Source organism: Triticum dicoccoides, chromosome 6B (assembly GCF_002162155.2).
Source record: "Triticum dicoccoides isolate Atlit2015 ecotype Zavitan chromosome 6B, WEW_v2.0, whole genome shotgun sequence".
Lineage (NCBI taxonomy): Eukaryota > Viridiplantae > Streptophyta > Magnoliopsida > Poales > Poaceae > Triticum > Triticum dicoccoides.
This window is the reverse complement of record NC_041391.1, coordinates 371,608,360-371,615,418: the sequence shown is the minus strand read 5'-3', so window position 1 is coordinate 371,615,418 and position 7,059 is coordinate 371,608,360.

Here is a 7,059-nt window from a genome sequence, read left to right as displayed (position 1 = left end):
TTTCAATAAAAATGTCAAGGATAGCCTTTGCCATGCTTATTTTGCTAGTATACATGTTGCTGTTTGAAAACAGAGAGTTTACCGCTGTTGCAAAAATTCCCTAGAAAAGTCAGAGAATGATATAATGTTGAAACATTTTGCATAATAAGCTCTGATAAATTTAATACAGCGGGAATTTTATTTCATAATTTTTGGAGTTAGGAAGTATTGATACTCTTGCATTCTTTACAGACTATACTGTTTTGGCAGATTGCTGTTATGTTTGCATTGTTTGCATATGTTTGCTTGTTTAATGATTCTATTTGAGGACAGGAGTGTTAAATATGCAGTGGCATTTAGTATGCAATGTTGAATGATGATTTTAGTGATTTGCTACAGTAGAAAATGATAAGGTTTTGCATTGGTTTATACTAACCTATCTCACGAGTTCTTGTTGAGTTTGGTGTGGATGAAGCTTTTGATAAAAAGAGAAACCATGATATGAGAGGAATTAAGGAGACACAAAAGTTCAAGCTTGGGGATGCCCAAGGCACCCCAAGATAATATTTCAAGAAGTCTCAAGCATCTAAGCTTGGGGATGCCCCGGTAGGCATCCCACCTCTCTTCTTCAACAACTGTCGGTTAGTATCGGTTGAGCCTAAGTTTTTGCTTCTTCACATGAGTTGTGCTATCCTTGCAATGTCATTTTTTTGCTTGCTGTTTGAATACAATACCAAGATCTGAAATTCTTTAATGAGAGAGAGTCTTCACATAGTTGCATAATTATTTAGCTACTCATTGATCTTCACTTATATCTTTTTGGAGTAGTTTGTCATTTACTCGTGTGCTTCACTTATATCCTATGAGTAAATTGTTGAATGAGTTGAATGTCATAAATCTGAAATTATATATGTCTCATTTGCCTATCCCATAGGGAGTAATGACTTCACATCTAAGAAGTAGAGATTGTAAATTTATTGAAGGTTAGCAAGCATTGTATTGGTCATTTGAACAATTCATGAAAGAATATTGAAGGAAGAGAGATTCCACATATAAATTATCTATCCTAGACATCTTTTATAATTGGGAGCACTCATTAAGTATGACATGCTAAAGAGTTGATGTTGGACAAGGAAGACAACGTAATGGGTTAAGTTTTTGCACATCTCAGTTAAAGTATATTGTCATGGATCATTCAAACATGTTGAGCTTGCCTTTCCCCCTCATGCTAGCCAAATTCCTTGCACCAAGTAGAGATACTACTTGTGCTTCCAAATATCCTTAAACCCAGTTTTGCCATGCGAGTCCACCATACCTACCTATGGATTGAGTAAGATCCTTCGAGTAAGTTGTCATCGGTGCAAGCAATAAAAATTGCTCTCTAAATATGTATGATCTTTTGGTGTGAAGAAAATAGCTTTATACGATCTTGTTATGGAAGCAATAAAAGCGACGGACTGCATAATAAAGGTCCATATACAAGTGGCAATATAAAGTGATGTTCATTCGCATTAAGATTTTGTGCATCCAACCATAAAAGCGCATGACAACCTCTGCTTCCCTCTACGAAGGGCCTATCTTTTACTTTATGTCTTTTACTTTATGCAAGAGTCAAGGTGATCTTCACCTTTCCCTTTTTCATTTTATCCTTTGGCAAGCACCTCGTGTTGGGAAGATCTTGATATATATATCCAATTGGATATAAGTTAGCATGTACTATTATTGTTGACATCACCCAAAGGTGAATACGTTGGGAGGCAACACTATAAGCCCCTATCTTTCTCAGTGTCCGATTAAAACTCCATAACCATTAGTATTGCGTGAGTGTTAGCAATTGTAGAAGACTATATGATAGTTGAGTATGTGGAGTTTGTTATTCCTAAAAATAAGATGAATTGTAATTGTTTGATGACTGAGAATGAAGTTTGCTAATTTTCAAGAAAGTTTATGGTCTATGCTTTGACATGTGAATTGCATGTTACTTTATCGTGAGAAGTTTTATGAGATGAACTATTGTTATGACATATTATCATGCTAGAAAAGGTGATTGAAATTATCATTGATCAAAGTTGTGCACCTGCTAGCATTCACACTTCATAAATTCTTTCTTTTATCATTTACCTACTCGAGGACGAGTAGGAATTAAGCTTGGGGATGTTGATACGTCTCCAACGTATCTATAATTTATGAAGCATTCATGCTATTTTATTATCTGTTTTGAATGATTACAGGCTTTATTATACACTTTTATATTACTTTTTGGACTAACCCATTAACCGGAGGCCCAGCCAATATTGTTGTTTTATTGCCTGTTTCAGTATTTCGAAGAAAAAGGATATCAAACGGAGTCCAAACGGAATGAAACCTTCGGCAGCGTGATTTTTTGGAAGAATATGATTCTGGAGACTTGGAGTTCACGTCAGAAGATCCTCGAGGAGGCCAGGAGATAGGGGGCGCGCCCCCCCTACTGGGCGCTCCCCCTGTCTCGTGGGCCCCTCGAGCACCTCCCGACCGACTTCTTTCACCTATATAGTCCCACGTACCCTAAAAACATCCACGACGAAGATAGATCGGGAGTTCCACCGCTGCAAGCCTCTGTAGCCACCAAAAACCTCTCGGGAGCCCGTTTCGGCACCCTGTCGGAGGGGGGAACCCATCACCGATGGCCATCTTCATCATCCCGACGCTCTCCATGACGAGGAGGGAGTAGTTCACCCTCGGGGCTGAGGGTATGTACCAGTAGCTATGTGTTTTGATCTCTCTCTCTCTCTCTCATGTTCTCTCTATGGCACGATCTTGATGTATCGCGAGCTTTGCTATTATAGTTGGATCTTATGATGTTTCTCCCCCTCTACTCTCTTGTGATGAATTGAGTTTCCCTCTTGAAGTTATCTTTCGGATTGAGTCTTTATTTGAGAACACTTGATGTATGTCTTGCCATGTTTATCTGTGGTGACAATGGGATATCACGTGCCACTTGATGTATGTTTTGGTGACCAACTTGCGGGTTCCGCCCATGAACCTATGCATAGGGGTTGGCACATGTTTTCTTGACTCTCCGGTAGAAACTTTGGGGCACTCTTTGAAGTACTTTGTGCTGGTGGGATGAATCTGAGATTGTGTGATGCATATCGTATAATCATGCCCACGGATACTTGAGGTGACAATGGAGTATCTAGTTAACATTAGGGTTTTGGTTGATTTGTGTCTTAAGGTGTTATTCTAGTACGAACTCTTGAATAGATTGATCCAAAAGAATAACTTTGAGGTGGTTTCGTACCCTACCATAATCTCTTCGTTTGTTCTCCGCTATTAGTGGCTTTGGAGTGACTCTTTGTTGCATGTTGAGGGATTGTTATATCATCTATCTATGTTATTATTGTTGAGAGAACTTGCACTAGTGAAAGTATGAACCCTATGCCTTGTTTCCCATTATTGCAATACCGTTTACGCTCACTTTTATCATTAGTTACCTTGTTGTTTTTATATTTTCAGATTACAAAAACCTATATCTACTATCCATATTGCACTTGTATCACCATCTCTTCGCCAAACTAGTGCACCTATACAATTTACCATTGTATTGGGTGTGTTGGGGACACAAGAGACTCTTTGTTATTTGGTTGCAGGGTTGTTTGAGAGAGACCATCTTCATCCTACGCCTCCCACGGATTGATAAACCTTAGGTCATCCAATTGAGGGAAATTTGCTACTGTCCTACAAACCTGTGCACTTGCAGGCCCAACAACGTCTACAAGAAGAAGGTTGCGTAGTAGACATCAGCCCCCCACCCTCGTGGACAGGGTGTGGGCCCCCTGGCCTTGATTCTTTCGCTAGTATTTTTTACATTTTCCAAAACTTATCTCCGTGGATTTTCAGGTCATTGCGAGAACTTTTGTTTTCTGCACAATAAACAACACCATGGCAGTTCTGCTGAAAACAGGGTCACTCCGGGTTAGTTTCATTCAAATCATGCAAGTTAGAGTCCAAAACAAGGGCAAAACTGTTTGGAAAAGTAGATACGTTGGAGACATATCACGGGTTACTAGTTCCTGCCCCAGGCGTGTTGAAAAGGTTCCTCTCATCGTAAACCGGGGGTAACCGACTCACATGCCTTCTATTAAAGACAACGTTTGATGTGACCCGGTCCAAGCTCAAACAAGAACTCTCTGCCTGAAGTCGTCCTGCCTCCCTCTGCAAGGTGGCTCACTCCGTCGCCATCTGGGTGTTCTCTGCGTTTAGATCCTCCTTGGCTTGGGCTACCTCATCATGTAACATTGCAACGTCTGTGTTATGTTGTGTATGGATCTCCGGGGTTACCTCCGCCATCAACAATGTTGCTAGAGCCTCCAACAGATCAGATAAAACTTGAGCCGGCGGGCGCACAGGGCCTCCTGCCCCGGCTGCCATGCTACAGTTGAAGAATTCTGCCCTGGCTGTGTACCGGCCATGAAGATTGTAACCTGGTTTGGCGGCTCGCAGGGGTCCGGAATACTGTCACCATCGGAACAGTCCCCAAGTCCACCATCTTGAACCCAATACATGGAATTGCTCTTGCCGGTTGAGGACTCATCGCCTGAATAGACAGTCGTCTCACCACCGGATTCAGATCCTCCTTCCAGATCCACCCCTTGAGTAAAACCAACAAAGACATGCTTCGGGGCGGCTTGAACCTTGGTGGGTCGCACACGCCGAGCCGTCTCGACGATGTCGTTGCAGGTGTCCGGCTCAGCTTCCGACTCACCAATCTTGCCAATGAAGATGTGGATCGATGTGGAGCATCCTACGGACATCACCATGTCAAGAGTCCATTTGGCAAGTCACACGTGCGACATATACTTCACACACACAAAGGTGAATCATCTCCTTTACACGTGTTCACTTGACCCCGATGGTATACTACTTGACACTTCTCCCGTGTGCATGCATAGGTATTGCCGGAACTTCATGGATGTCGAGGAGGAGTGCGAGCGCAAGTGTACGTCTACACCATCCGTGAGGGAAGCATGGAAGATAATATGGAAGATAGGAGAAGAAGAAGACGGAGCATCTGCTGGAGCCAAGCCGGATGTCCGGAACGCCGTCTGGATCATCCGAGCTCAGCTGGATCATCCGGACCCCACCCCGGATCGTCCGGGTAACTGCGCCGAAGACATGCGTAGGCTTCCACCTAAAGCCGGATCATCCGGGACTCCGTCCGGATCATCGGACTCCCGACCCCCGGATCATCCGGGACCCCGTCCGGATCATCCGGCCTTGCCTGCGTGCATGACTTGGGCCGAGGCCTATGTACCCATTCCGCCCCCTCACTTACCCCTTCGTGGCTTAAACTATAAATAGACCTCCTCCTCCCCACTTTTAGGGTTAGCAAATATGATAGCTCATTTGTATGTGAGCTTTTCTCCTACCTATCTCTACTCTTGAGAGAGAGAGAGAGAGACTACTACTCCATTGGAGGCCAAGACCTCCATCTAGGAGAAGAGCCTACGTGATATCATCAAGACCTCCTCTTGGAGATGAACTTTACCTTATATATTTTCCTTTGTTGTTCATGTACCTTGTGGATCTTGTATGTTTGGTTGTCTAGTGGATGTGTGATTGGACTTGTTCTTGAGTGTTCCTCTCGTTTCCCCTCATGTTTTCCCTCGTGTTCTTCGTGTTTTTCACGGGATCCCCTCTTTTTTGTGAAAGATCGGGCATCTAGGGTTCTACCCTACATCATTTTGGTATCATGAGCCACGTTTATCACGAATTTGGAGTCTCCCCCTTCGTTTTCTAGCCTTCCTTTGCTTGATTTCGTCCTAAATTCAAAAATCCCGAGAAAAAATAGCCCCAATTGTTTTGGTAATTTGTTGGTTTTGATGATGTTTTGTTGATTTTGATCCATGGATTTGCTTGGTTTCAAGTGGATCTAGCATCCCCCATCTTTTCCTCACCTTCCATCCATGAAATCTCCGCAATTTTTGCCCCGAAATCATCCAATTTCTGCCCCAAAATTCATCCCCGAGAGGAAATCCCGAGCAGTTGACCTGCCCGGATCATCCGGAAGTACTCCCGGATCATCTGGATCCACCTGGATCAGCTGGACCATCTCCCCGGATGTCCGGACACACCACACGATAGAAATCCGGTTGACGAACCCGGATCATCCAGACATACTCCCGGATGTGCGGGTAACCCTGACACTAACTCGGCTGAAATTTTGTTTTGGCCATAACTAATTCATCCGGAGTCCGTTTTTGACGCTCTTTAGCTCGTTTTGAAGCTATTGACATGCCCCATCCTACAAAAATACCTCCAACACCATTTGACTCCATTAAAGTTTTGGAACTTTGGCATCGTTTCCTAGGCCTTCCACCATATCATTCGCTACACCACCACCGACTTCCGCAACCTAACCCATTTGGTTCCCCATAGCATTAGTGGTTGCTTGAGTAGTGATTCAGGTCTCCTAAGGTGTGTCGGCTACTTAGGGACGGTTGCTTCTTATCCAATCACCACCACCATTTCCACATAACCTTGCCCACCATTCATTTCCACAAACCCAACTTAACCCAACCCAACTTAACCCAATTTTGTTTGAGCTTATTTGAGTTGTGGCTTGTGTCTCCTAAGGTGTTTCGGCTACTTAGGGACGACAACTTCAACTTCGACTCGCATAACCCATCATCCCACTTCCACATTGACAAGTGCAAAACCACCACCGCTTTCTGCTACCACCGTTTGACATTTGCCTTTGGATATTTTGAGTTTGCGGTTTTCCCGTTTCCTAAGGTGTTTCGGCTAATTAGGAATGGGCCGACTTCGGCAACACCGCCTCTCATCATCGCCAAGGACGGTAACCTCGACGACACCATTGTATATTCCCCTTGCAATTGCATTGATAACTCCTAGCCCATTTTGCGTCACTTGCCTATCGAGACTAGCCATTTGAGTATTGCCGATAACGTTACTTGTGCACATTAGTGATCTACACCTTCCATTGCGTACATACCATATCATATTGGTATCATCTTGGTATCATATCATCCCTTGTGTCACAAGATTGTTCCCGCATATACACAATGCTATTTTGGTTTG